This window comes from Falco biarmicus, chromosome 4 (genome assembly GCF_023638135.1).
Source record: "Falco biarmicus isolate bFalBia1 chromosome 4, bFalBia1.pri, whole genome shotgun sequence".
Classification (NCBI taxonomy): Eukaryota; Metazoa; Chordata; class Aves; order Falconiformes; family Falconidae; genus Falco; species Falco biarmicus.
Window position 1 is genome coordinate 48,752,354 of NC_079291.1, and position 12,196 is coordinate 48,764,549.

The following is a 12,196-nucleotide window of genomic DNA, read 5'->3' on the forward strand; positions in this document are numbered from 1 at the left end:
GCGTGTGCGTGTGTGGTTTTGGGGGTTTTCCCCTCTTTTATTTGCTTTGAAGATTTTAGGAACAAAGCGTTCCATGTGTGTACAAGAACTACCACAGTAGATTGCTGATCTCACATGAGCCGTCTGTGAGACATTGCGATAAAATAACTAATAATAATTAAATCCCAGATTCCAAAGAACCTCACACTTGGTGGAAGTTCAGACCCAATCTGAATCATTTTCCTCTCTGACAGGATAAGCACATTGTAAACAATGACAAGAAGTCCTCCCGCTTCCAAAAAGTCAGTACCACTCACTAATGAGTCACATCATTTGGAGCACTATTTAGACCTGTATTCAGGGTTCAGTCAGTCCTCAGTTGCAGGAAAAAACTGATGATGTGATTACCTCTATTTTTTTTAAGGCTTTTAAAATTATACCTATGATACGAACATTTGCCATTTGCATTTTTTAGAATGTGATAGGCACATTCCCTGGTTGATGTAAGTCAGTGTTGCTCTGATTTACACCATATTAGGTTTGGCTCTCTGCCTTTTAAATAAAAAGGGATCTCAGATATTGTTGTAAGCAATGCTGTGAGCTATTTTTACTTAGTCAACCAAGAAAAAAATATCACCACCCTAAATAAAGAGAGTTTTAACAAGTCCTGAGTAGGTACTCTGGGGCTGTGAAAAAATTGTTTCTTCTCAGTGAGCATCTGGAACCCCCAGTGGAGCTCTGGCCCGTTCCCATACACTTTTCTTCCAGCAATAACACTGGAGAGTGGCAGTTTCCCATCAGCTCTGCAGAGCAGAACTGTAACCTCAAGAAGGAGCGAATAAACATCACTGCCAAGCAGCAGCTCCTGAGGAGAAGGGTGAAATTTCACATGTTTAGTTCATGTGGAGAAAGGAATGTTGACCAAGTTCATCTGAATGATTGAAAAAATATCCTGGGTTTCATTAAAATGACTTTCTCCTTCTGAGAGCCTGACAGCCACTTTCTGTTTCATGACAGCAACACTTTCCAACAGCAAATCTGCCAAATAATGCTGAAGCAACCTTTATGGAAAGAATTATTAGGCAACTGGCTTATAATTAGCTAGACAAATAAGACACTTTTTTTTAAACACATTTCACATTGTAAGCACTGGATGATACTGTAATTTGTGTTTTATCAGACAGCGTGTGTGCCTAAATGCAACGCCAATTTAATATTCAAAAGCCTATTTATTGTTTTGACAGTAAGAAGTTGATACCCTTTACAATTGTTAAAATCCTGCTAATGCAACTAAATATGATTATTTAATTAAGAACTTTAGAAAGCAAGAGATATTAGTGTGTGCAACAATATGTCTTCTAGCAGATAATGCATGTTTCCAAGCGGGACCTCTGAAAGAATACAAATGAACTCATCTGGAACTTGGAGTAAAAAAATATTAAGACAACAAAAAGAAAAAGATAGGAAGACAGCAACCAGTGAAAGAAAGGGAGAGAGAGAACAGATATGGTAGAAAAAGTTATATATAGTATGGAAAATAAGTTTCAAGGATTTGAAAACATCTGGAATACATTTCTGGAATGTCTCTGAAAAACAAAGCAAACCACAGGAGGAAAGTCAGACTAAGCGTTACTCAATTCTTTTCTTCCTTTCCTTTTTATAGAGGAGGGATGTAAAAAATGTTTGATGTTAATGGAAAAATTCCTTCCAGTATATGTGTTCTGCCTTCATAGGCCTCAACTGAGTAAGCACAAACCTAATTTTAAACATTTTGAAGGCTCTTTAAAAATCAATGGGATTATGCTTGTGTTAGAATTAGATGAATAAAAAGGCCTGAGTGAAAACCTGTTTCCAGTGATTTTGTTGAGCTTTGGAATGGGATGGCTACAAGTGCCTTTCCTTCAGTGTCCTACACCTTGAAATTAATGAAATTAAATTCCAACTTAACAAGAGGTATAGAAAGACCAGTATTATCCTGACATCCAGTGAAGAATTCTTTTGTTCTAGCTCTAGCTTAGTATGCGAAAAATATTAAGAGTGGAGAGGCTAGTAAAAAAAAAGTTTGTAAAAATATAAATATTACTTACAATATATAAAAATCACTTACAATAACAAACATCTTTTATTATGAATGGAAGAAGCATTCAAAAGTAAGTATTTTCAGATCTGCAAACATGACACATGTAATATGTGTGGTACTTCATTTTACAGGTATATTTTGTTGGTCAAAAATTAACTTCTTTTGTTGAGATATGTATCCATCCTTAAGAAAATATAACAATTCTGGTGTTAGCCAGAAGTCAAAGTTTTAATCTGAAACAATTACTTGAATCTCCTCCATCCTGTTCTTGTGAAAAAAAGCAGTGTTACTCAGAGAGAGGCCATGAGTGCATCAGCAAAGCTGATGTAATGAGAAAAGGATCAGGCCCAATGTTTCTGAGGTCTTCCGTGCTGGAGAGTTTACAAAATACTGTGAATTATGGACCTGAAACAAGCTGACGTATTCCAAAGACAGTTTGCTCTGAAAAAACCAAAAATATTGCAAAAGTAACACTGTGGAATTTTGGATCTTCTTACTTCCCACGCTCCATTATTCCCAATCCACTGTCCCCTCATGGAAACGCTCAGGGCTCAGGATTTTTAGAAATAATGTTGCTTTGGTTACCAACACTAAGGAAAGGTTATCCTTGTGGCCATGCTTGCTAAGGCCATATTCCAGTTTAAGTCAACCTAAAAACAGAGATCTGAAGCTTAAAGATTGTAGTTGGCCTTAGCGGTGATCCTGCCCCATCATCTATGGTCTAACCCTGGCCACTGACACTTTTTATAAAGAGAGAAGGCATTTTTCAATGCATCGGACTTTTGCCTTCCTCACTAAATGCCTTATAGTTACTTTTTTTTTTTTTAAAAAAAAAAGTCCCATTTCTTAGCCAGTTATGTGATTCATCAAGGTTTTGTTTTTGAAAATGGAAGCTCAAAATTCTCATCTTTATTACTCTAAACCAAGACTCTATATCAGGTGTAGTTAACCATTCCTAGTCAAACATGTTATATCATAAGGTTTTCAGGCCTTAAGAGAAGAACCCAGGACTTGTGCTTATGTGGATTCCACATACACAGAAAATTTCTATGGTAGTGATGAAGTCACTTCTGCACAAAATCTGAGCAGTCAGAGTGTTCTCCCAGAAAAAAGGAAGATGATGGTTTATTTCTCTATTCATTCTCCAAACTGATTGCCTGAATGATGAAACAACAGTCTCTTCTGAAGGGCTGAGAAAGACAAGCTGATTTCTTGTGGTCTCAGACAATGTGCAAAAGACAAGTCAGATTTTTTTGGCCAGAAAAAGGCAAAAGGCTTTGGTATGTTGTGATTAGAGTTCTCACAGGAAAGTCTCAGTAATCCAAATGTTGTCGTCTTGTACATTAAGCTGAGACTGTATAAAATTTGTAAGGAGATGTTTTGTGGTCAGCTGTAACATAAATGAAGATCTTTCTTAACAGGTCTCTGTTAACATCTTCCTGTTTGAAGTTGCCAGAAGATAAGCTATTAATGTAATGGACACTTTCTATTAGATCTTATCTTGACAATATGTCATTAAATATGTCAAGAGCTAAAAATAACTGCAATATTTTAATCAATTATTTTCCTGCCAAAATAATCTATGAATTCTATGCAGTATCTAAGCCCACACATAACAATTAAATAACTGCAATGTTGTTTTATTCAATTTGACAATTCCAGTTACAGACTCTTTCACGTAGGATTTTTGGTGATGTATATTTAAAGGACATGAACTGGCAAAGTAGTGTACTCAAGGCAGTCCTACTTGAAAAGCAAATGTTATTTGCATTATTGATAGACAAAGTACAAAAGGTTTAATGGAGTTTAATGAGTAGGTCTTGTGATTACGACATATTCCCAATAGCTTGTGTGTGTTATCTCAGTATTACACCAGTCTTAGGAGTCTGTTAGTAGAAATGTGTGTGAGCTTTTCCCCTTCTCTGCCACAGCCCCTCTAACTTTTCATTCAGCGCCTTACCCTTGCCTTTGGAAAAAATATCAGCTTCTCAACTTTCCTTCCACTCACTGACTCCCGCTGTGCCTCCTGCTTCAAAATATAAAATATAATCGCAATGGACATGAAATTCTCTTTTCATATCCATTTGCCAGGTGCAGTAATTGCATGATAAGCATGAAATACCAGGGGAATCCTCCTATAAAGTGGGTATTGAACAGACAACAAGTATAGATGGCAAAATTATGATTCTCTGATCCTAACACTCCTGTCCTTTCTGCACATTAATCAATTTTTTTTTTCTGTGTCTGCTACAGAATGTATGATTATGTGTTGCAATGAAAAGCTGTACTGAAAAATGTAATCTTCATGTCAGTTCACAATCAGTTAGGACAATCTTTCATTCTGCTGATGTTTTTGTTATTGGTAAGTGGTGTAGAAGAACCATTTAAGCTTATGGCTAGTTGATCAATAGGTCGCTCCCATGATAGCCTTGGTTACTTACAGTTTCTGCCATTGGCACTTATGCATGCTATGCTTACTATTTCTGACAGCTTCACTTCTATTTTTTTAAGAAAACAACATGTTTAAAATAGAATAAGTGCTTTAATGGATGTTCTTCTATGATAAAAAGTCAGTTTATAAAATTAATGAAAATGGACATGTATACCTGTTATATTTTCAATCACTAAATGATCTAAGAACAGAATGGCACATCTCTTTGTACTAAAAAAATTCTGTTGAAAATGGTTTCTTTGTTTCCAGGGAATAATGACTTCAGAATAATTTATTTCTGTGGAATTTATATTCAGTGGAAAAAAAACATCTTTGGGGTTTTTTTTGGTTCATTTTTGTTTGGTTTGTTTCTGGTTTTTTTTGGGTTTTTTTGTTTTTTTTTAAATAAGAATACTCAGTACTGGAAAACTAGGTGATTTTTTATTAAGAAATTAACTATTTCAGAAGCGTCACCACAGCGTTTTATGGAACTGTAGTTGTGTCAGGTCTCTATCCCCTTCTCTGAATTTTTCGCTATGGCAAAAAGTATTAACAATACTGTCTCAGTAAGGGGAGAATGCTGTGATACATTGTGGGACATGTTATCTGATTGAAAATTAAGTGACAGGAGAATATAGTCATGGGGTTACTAAAGCACAACAGTTTTAAACCTTAGATTAAAAGTTTTCGATTTTGAGCTGAAAATTATTAACTTTTATTTTTTCCTCTTTATTTAAATATGGGGGTTTTTTGCATATTTTCTGGCTAGGGATGAGCAAAAGAAACAGCTACCTTGAGGTCAAATGAATATTCCTGAAAACTCTTTCTTCAGTATTTGGCCAGCTATAACCTGTGACTATTATTCATTCAGCAACTCAGTGGATTGAAGGGGCAGACATGCTGTGAGTGTCATGTTAATTGGTAATAATGCTGTAAAGCTAGTGGCAGTGCATATTAGACTGGAAAAAAATTACATCATAGAAAAATGTCAGTGAGACGAGCAGAGGTCTACAGAAATTACTTTTATTTATTTGTGGGATGAATTTCCCTTGGTCATTCAGGTTTTACAATTAAACACAACAAGCTCTCAATTCACCTTCAGCTTAATGGGAGCAACATCTCATACTGGGGACAGAGCTGAGCCAACATCCTCCTAGATAACTGAACGTTTTGGCAAACATTACAGTAAAAATTAGGCAAGGAATAGGCACTGATCTATTGAAACTTTTGGTTTTACTGTCAGCTAAACAACTTCTACCGCAAGAACTGATCTGTGAATCTGGTGTCTTTTTACTGGTAGTAAAACCGTTCATCCTTTACAGGTTACTTTGACCCTTGAAAAGGGAAGTCATATCAAAGATGTTCAATATCTATATTATTTCTCAACGGACAATATAGATTTGTTGGTTGCCAGTCACTGACTCACTCCAAGAGAATGAAGGAAACCCTGGCACAGAAGCAGAAATACTGTTTGTTGTTTAATTCCTTACAATTCCACTTTTTAATTTGTTATTTATGAAGTGGTAGGATTTAGTAGGACAATCTGAACTAAAACATGCAATTCATTATTATTCAGATTTCTTTATAACTTCATTCATATTGAGGAAATTGCAGGAAGCATGAAATAATTCCCCTAGAAATGAAGTAGCTGATACTTTACATTTATTACAGCTGTGAAGTGTTCAAGGTAGATGAGTAATAATTTTTCATTCTCAACAATAGTTTTACAGAGAATGCTTGGAGGCTTTCAAAGGATGATTAACAGGCTGTGCATTCCCATGTAATAGCATCATGCTACTAATTTATTCCAAAATAAGTTTGCCATTCACTACCAACTAAGAAAGAAATGGAAAGACTTGGCATTTTTCTCGAATTATCTCCTATTCATAACCATTTATTTTCAAGTCAAGACCAAGAGCTCTTCTAAAAAATGTGTAAGTCTACAGGCTATATTTACCATAAATGTATATTGTGTCTGCACTCAAGCTTTTTTATTAAAAATACAAAAGATTTCAAAACTAGAAGGACATCAACTAATAATACAGTTACAACGACTTGTGGGGAAGTTTTGGACCTTAAAGCTTTTGGCACTTAAAGCTCTATTATTTAAATGTTTGAAAAATGTCACTGATTGTGAAAAAAAAATTGCTTTTATTTATTTATTTTTCTTTATTACTCAGCATTTTGTTTTCTGTATAACCCTAGCATGAATAAAGCTGATATGATCTGTTCTTCCTGAATTTTGATTCTCTGCAAGAAACACAGCATATAGAGTACAATTCACCAGTAGGCTTGTTAACTAGATCATATTTACAGTTACTTGTGTGGTGTGAATCTTAAAAGCTCGTAAATCATTATTGCCATCAAATTTGAATTACATTTACTTTTAGCAGGTCTCAGATATTATTTTTTTTAAGTGTCTGGAATTATTTAGTCAATAAGCGTTAAGCTTCCAGACTATAATTTAGGATGGAAGAAAAAAGAAGGGGGAGGGGAAGCTCTGGAAAAATCAGTTAAAAATTTTTATTTATTTTCTCTTTCTCTATTTTCACTTTTTTCACCAAACTCAGGATACTTACCATTCTTTCTCCCACTTACACTGTCTTTATCAGCCTATTTTATTTATCTCTATTATTTATAATGAAATTTATATGCTATATACAATTTGAAATAGCATTCAACACAACTGTTGGTGTTTGCAATTCAATACAATGGTCTTGTAGTAACCTCAGGTGGGTAAAATCACCAGCACAGATGAAGTAGGGCAGATGTCAGTAGGATTCTGTGCATTTAGGTCATTACAGATTACAGGGATTTAATGAGAAACTTGTAGAGAACATGTGCTGGAATTAAGAAATTAAGGAAAACAGTCTGATTTATTGAAGTGGTCTTTTATTTAGGTCTGTACCAAAGTTATGAATTAATTTAGAAGGAAACCTCCAAGAGAAATGTCAATTTTGTTGTTTATCTCTATCCTTCTGTCTTCATGGCTCTGTAAAACCCACAGGATTTCATATTTATTACTAATTAAATTCTAAGTATGATTCAATAGCGGGTATATTGCGTACTGCAAAGCTCTTAAATTTATAGATTTCTGCATGTGCCAGTGTGTCAGCCTTACTGGGACTTACAGCACCTTTAGCTGTTTCTGGTTTGTGGTGTCTCTATTGCAAATTTTTTCCATAAAATATACTAAATGAACAACAAATCTTTTTAATCACCTGTTTATATAAACTAGCAGAGCATGCAGAACTTCTGTCCATTTACATATATTACATCTTTGCTTGCTTTTGTATCCTTTCTACCAAACATGCTGCTTATGTCAAGTTTCCCAAGGAAGCTTCAGGTCATAATCAGAGCCCTATCAACTGAGCTAGCAATGTTTTCAAGACAATAACAGTATTTGTTTGCTTAGGATCTTCCTTGTTAATGTTTCAAAGTACTTTATAAAACCTGAAATAATACAGTCAGATGGGGTTAAAATTTCCTTTGTTTGTTTGGGTACTTCTCCCCCCTTCCTCTCATCTCCCCAGAGATACAAGCTAACTAATGAGTAAATGGGGAAGAGGGCACTATGGCCATGCACCTCCCCCAGCCCTCATTAGCCATGGGGCATGTGTGTTCCCATGTCACATGTCATAACCCCAGGAAATGCCTTATAACCCCCTACTCTCCATTAGGATAAATTCTGTATCACTTCTGTGTCTGTCCCATCTCAGTGCAGCTTATGAATAGAAAATTGCAGCAAGCGCATTTCACTTCTAATGATCATTTATTAAACCCAGGTGGTATAGCAAAGTGGGTAAGTTTGGTTGACCCTGTTTTTAGCTGATTATAACTTTTTGAAATGGAAAGTAAGTTTTCTGCTAAAAGGTACATTTCTTTCATGGCATCAAAAAGAAAAAAAAATCACGCATTGCACAGAATGGTATTGGGGGAAATGTGTTTTCCTGTGCCCATGTAAGGAATAGTTTTAGAAAAAGAAAAGTTGCTGTAAGGCTCCTATAATTTGAGAATCAAAAATAGGCTGGTAGACCACTTTTCTTGCAGTGGCAGAATTTTTGCCATCTAGATGGAAACTGAGCAGCTGGAAAGAACTGGCCCTGTGACCCTCAGAGGTCTCAGGAAGTGCATGATCCAAAAAATGTTTTCATCACCAAATGATGTAGAGATCCAGTGTGTGCTCTACAGGGTAACAGTGTTTGAACTCCTCCCTGCTTGCAGAGGGCAGTGAAATGGGTGACACTTGAGGAGATGGCATACATGTTTCTTGGGAACTTTACCAAGAAGTTAGAGACAGAAGATGCTTTGGATAAGAGCTGAGCAAACCCACCTGGACAGGAGAAAACATGGAGATGGAGAAAGGAAATTATACAGGGAGAATGAGGTAAGAACTGGGAGTTGATGAGTATGTCAGTACTATGTGTTGAAGTTCAAACAACTAAATTTGAACAGCTCTGCCTTTATAATACATGGAGAGAATCAAGCACTTTGACAACCCTGAGTAGACTGCTGGGACAGGTTAACTAGACTTCTCCCCACCAATTACGAAAGAATCCTACAGCCTAATGGGCTACTTCAGATTTAGACATGTAAAACTGGGTGAAATAAGTTTGACCTACACACACATTGAGAAACTAGATGATCTCAGTGCTAGATTGCCCCTTACATGTGGAGTTAGATTTCCCAATACAGGCTTCTTAGGGTAATCTTTATTGCTTTTGCTGCACTGCATTTTTTTCTTCTAAAAATCTGCTTCCTCCACTATGATGGAAAACACTGCCTGAGAAATTAATTAAGATCACACAGCAAATGAGTGTGCTGCAAACTGGCTTCTTGCCTTATTAGATATAGAAGTCCAAAGTTGCGTAGTAAGCATAGTAAGAGAAGTGTCGAGAGAGAAAAGATGGTTTAATCAAGACAACTGAATGCTGTGAGAATCCAGATCTTTGCATCAGTGGCATTTTTGATGGAGCCAAGCAATTCACTTAAACCGAATTTTTCACCAGTAGCTACTACTGCATGTTACTCATTTTCTGGTTGCCCAACCTGGGTCTCATGGGGCCAGACTTTCCCAAACTGAGCAAATGAACTGCAAATGAACATCACATCACAAAACTCACATCTGAAAATGAAGACAGTTATGTTTGAAAAGTGTTCTAAAAAGTGTTGTTATTTCTGAGCTTGTGTATTTTAAGTAGGGAATCTAAAATAAGTGTATAAACTTGACAACATTGATGTTTATCTGTGCATCAGTTCTCTGTTCATAATATATGAATAATAGCCCCATCAAACTCTCAGGAGTAGCACGAAGTGAAAAACACCTCATGTGTAAAGTATGTCAACTGCTTGCACAAAAGCCCACAGGAATAGTTATAATGATCTTGTATTTCTTCAGAGTAGAGCTAGTATCCTCTAAATAAGATCTAGAGCCACATTGCACCAGAAGAATAGAAAGAGATACTTAATAACATTAATTCACTGTTAGGCTTGGAAAAGAAAAAGAGATTTAGCTTTAGTGTCTAACTGACATACATACACAGACAGTCCAGATGAAGGTTGAGCTGAAAACTTCCCTTCTGAGGTGCTAAAAAGTGTAATATTCTTCTTATTTTCCTTCAACATTAATATTTGTTTTGTGTTACTGGCATGTACAAACCTTTCTGGGGGTTTAAAGGTGGGGGTCTAGGGGTGGATTTATTTTATTTTATTTTTTGGCCTGGAATATCAGTTCAATTAAGGATACCAGTCATAAGATTTGGATAACTCAGGTCCCAAATCCTTTCTCCATTCAGATCAATGGAAAGATTTCCAAAATGCTGAAGGGATTTTGCCTTCTCTGCAACATGGCAACAGTCAGAGGTATCCGAGCCAATGAGATAATTCTGGAACTGGAAGTGGAACAGCCATGTCAGCACCCGGCCCAGGTTTCCTACCACCCGTAGGAAACATGCAGTAATCCCTGGGCTCCACTCGGCCCTGGGGAGGGCTCATCTGGAAACTAAGCACTGCTTTGGACACCTCCCTTCAGGCGAGGTGCAGAGACAAGCCAGAGCAGAGCAACAAGGTGGAGAAAACATGAATGGTGAGAGAAAATACCGGGAAGAACTGGGATTGCGTAGTCTAAATGAGGGAAGGTTGAGCGGGGTGAGCTTTAGGGTTTAGAGTACAGAATACACAAAATTCTGCCACAGAAGAATGGAAGGCTTCATTCTCACTGCAAGGCAAAACCAGTAAGAAATACATGAAATTGAATTTCAGCAGGACACGTTTTAAGATTATCAGGAATAGCTTCTAATGTAAGCAAAACATTAACAGTGATTCAGTTCTGTTACAGTAAGTCCTTAAGAAAAAGTTATAAAAGTTTGTCAGGATGACCAAAGGGATGATGAGGTGAGCTATGCCAATTTTATTATTACACAGTTCTGTGTTTCAGCTATAAATCTTCTCAGTAAGGCAAATTAACTTATGTTAAGAGCTGCATTATAGTGATTATAATGTTTCAAGAATCCCGGGTACTTTCTCTGTAATGGAACTGCAGAGATATGAGCTATCGCATCCTCTAGTTGCCTTCAGTCATTTAGGAGCTATCACCTAGAACTAAAGCTTTTGCTAGTTTGTTCAAGAAATGCTCATGAAAATATCCCTGTCTAGTTGCTGTCAACACAAAACTGTTATTAATGTGTAGTTGGCAATAAGAAATAATATACATTTACATGTAGGTATTTATATGCACATATTTATATGTCTATTTATGTAAACATAATAGATCCTTTGAATGGAAGTCAGGTGCTTGCATTTATACTGTTCCAGTCAAGCATAATTTATAGACAGCACAATAGTGAGGAAAGAAAAACTCCCCCCAAATGCTTTCACATTACAAACTATGCATGGTATTATATACAAAACCTCCCTCGACACAAGCAATGGGTATTCAGTTTACATTTGACAATGAAGAAGAAAAGTAAAGAAAAAAATAATCAAAAAGCTCTTAGGAAAATGTTATGTTCTTTAATATGAGTGTAGCATGTGTTAAGGCAGTCCTGTCTTTAAGTTTCTGCTTCACACAATGTGAAGGAAAACCATTGCTTGAGTTAAGTCTTTAATTTGGTATAAAATGACCATGTCAGAATACTCCACTGGAATCAGTAGCTTTTACTTGGTTGTACAAGACAGAAATACTCAAGTATATTAAAGTTAGAAAGCAAACTGCTGAAGGGGAATAAGCTACACACATTAAATGGATGGAAAAAATATTTAATAAACATAAAGCTGTGTTCCAAAATAAATTTTATTTTTTGCATTTTATCCTCAGTCTCTGCCAGCAAATAAAGTAGTTTGCCAAACCCCTCAGAAAGACTTTTACTGTGTGAAAAGCATCTTTTAATTACCTTAACAGTCTTCTGGGGAACTTTTGATGTTCACTGTTTTCTGTGATTAGGGAATTTAATTCAGGTTAGAGGTTAATGTTAAGTTGCTCATTTTACCTTCTTCAGCATTCCTCAAGTTAGTAACTCTGAAAAAGCCTAATCAATCAAGCATTATCCTTTTAAGAGAGATTTCCACTCTGAATACCAGACAACCTGATATACTTATTCTTCACCTAGCTTTTAGTTCAAAATTGAACATTGGGCATTTAAAGTTCATGTATGTTCAATCATATATCACTTAAAGTTATGCACTGTTCTTTGGAAACACTTCAGATT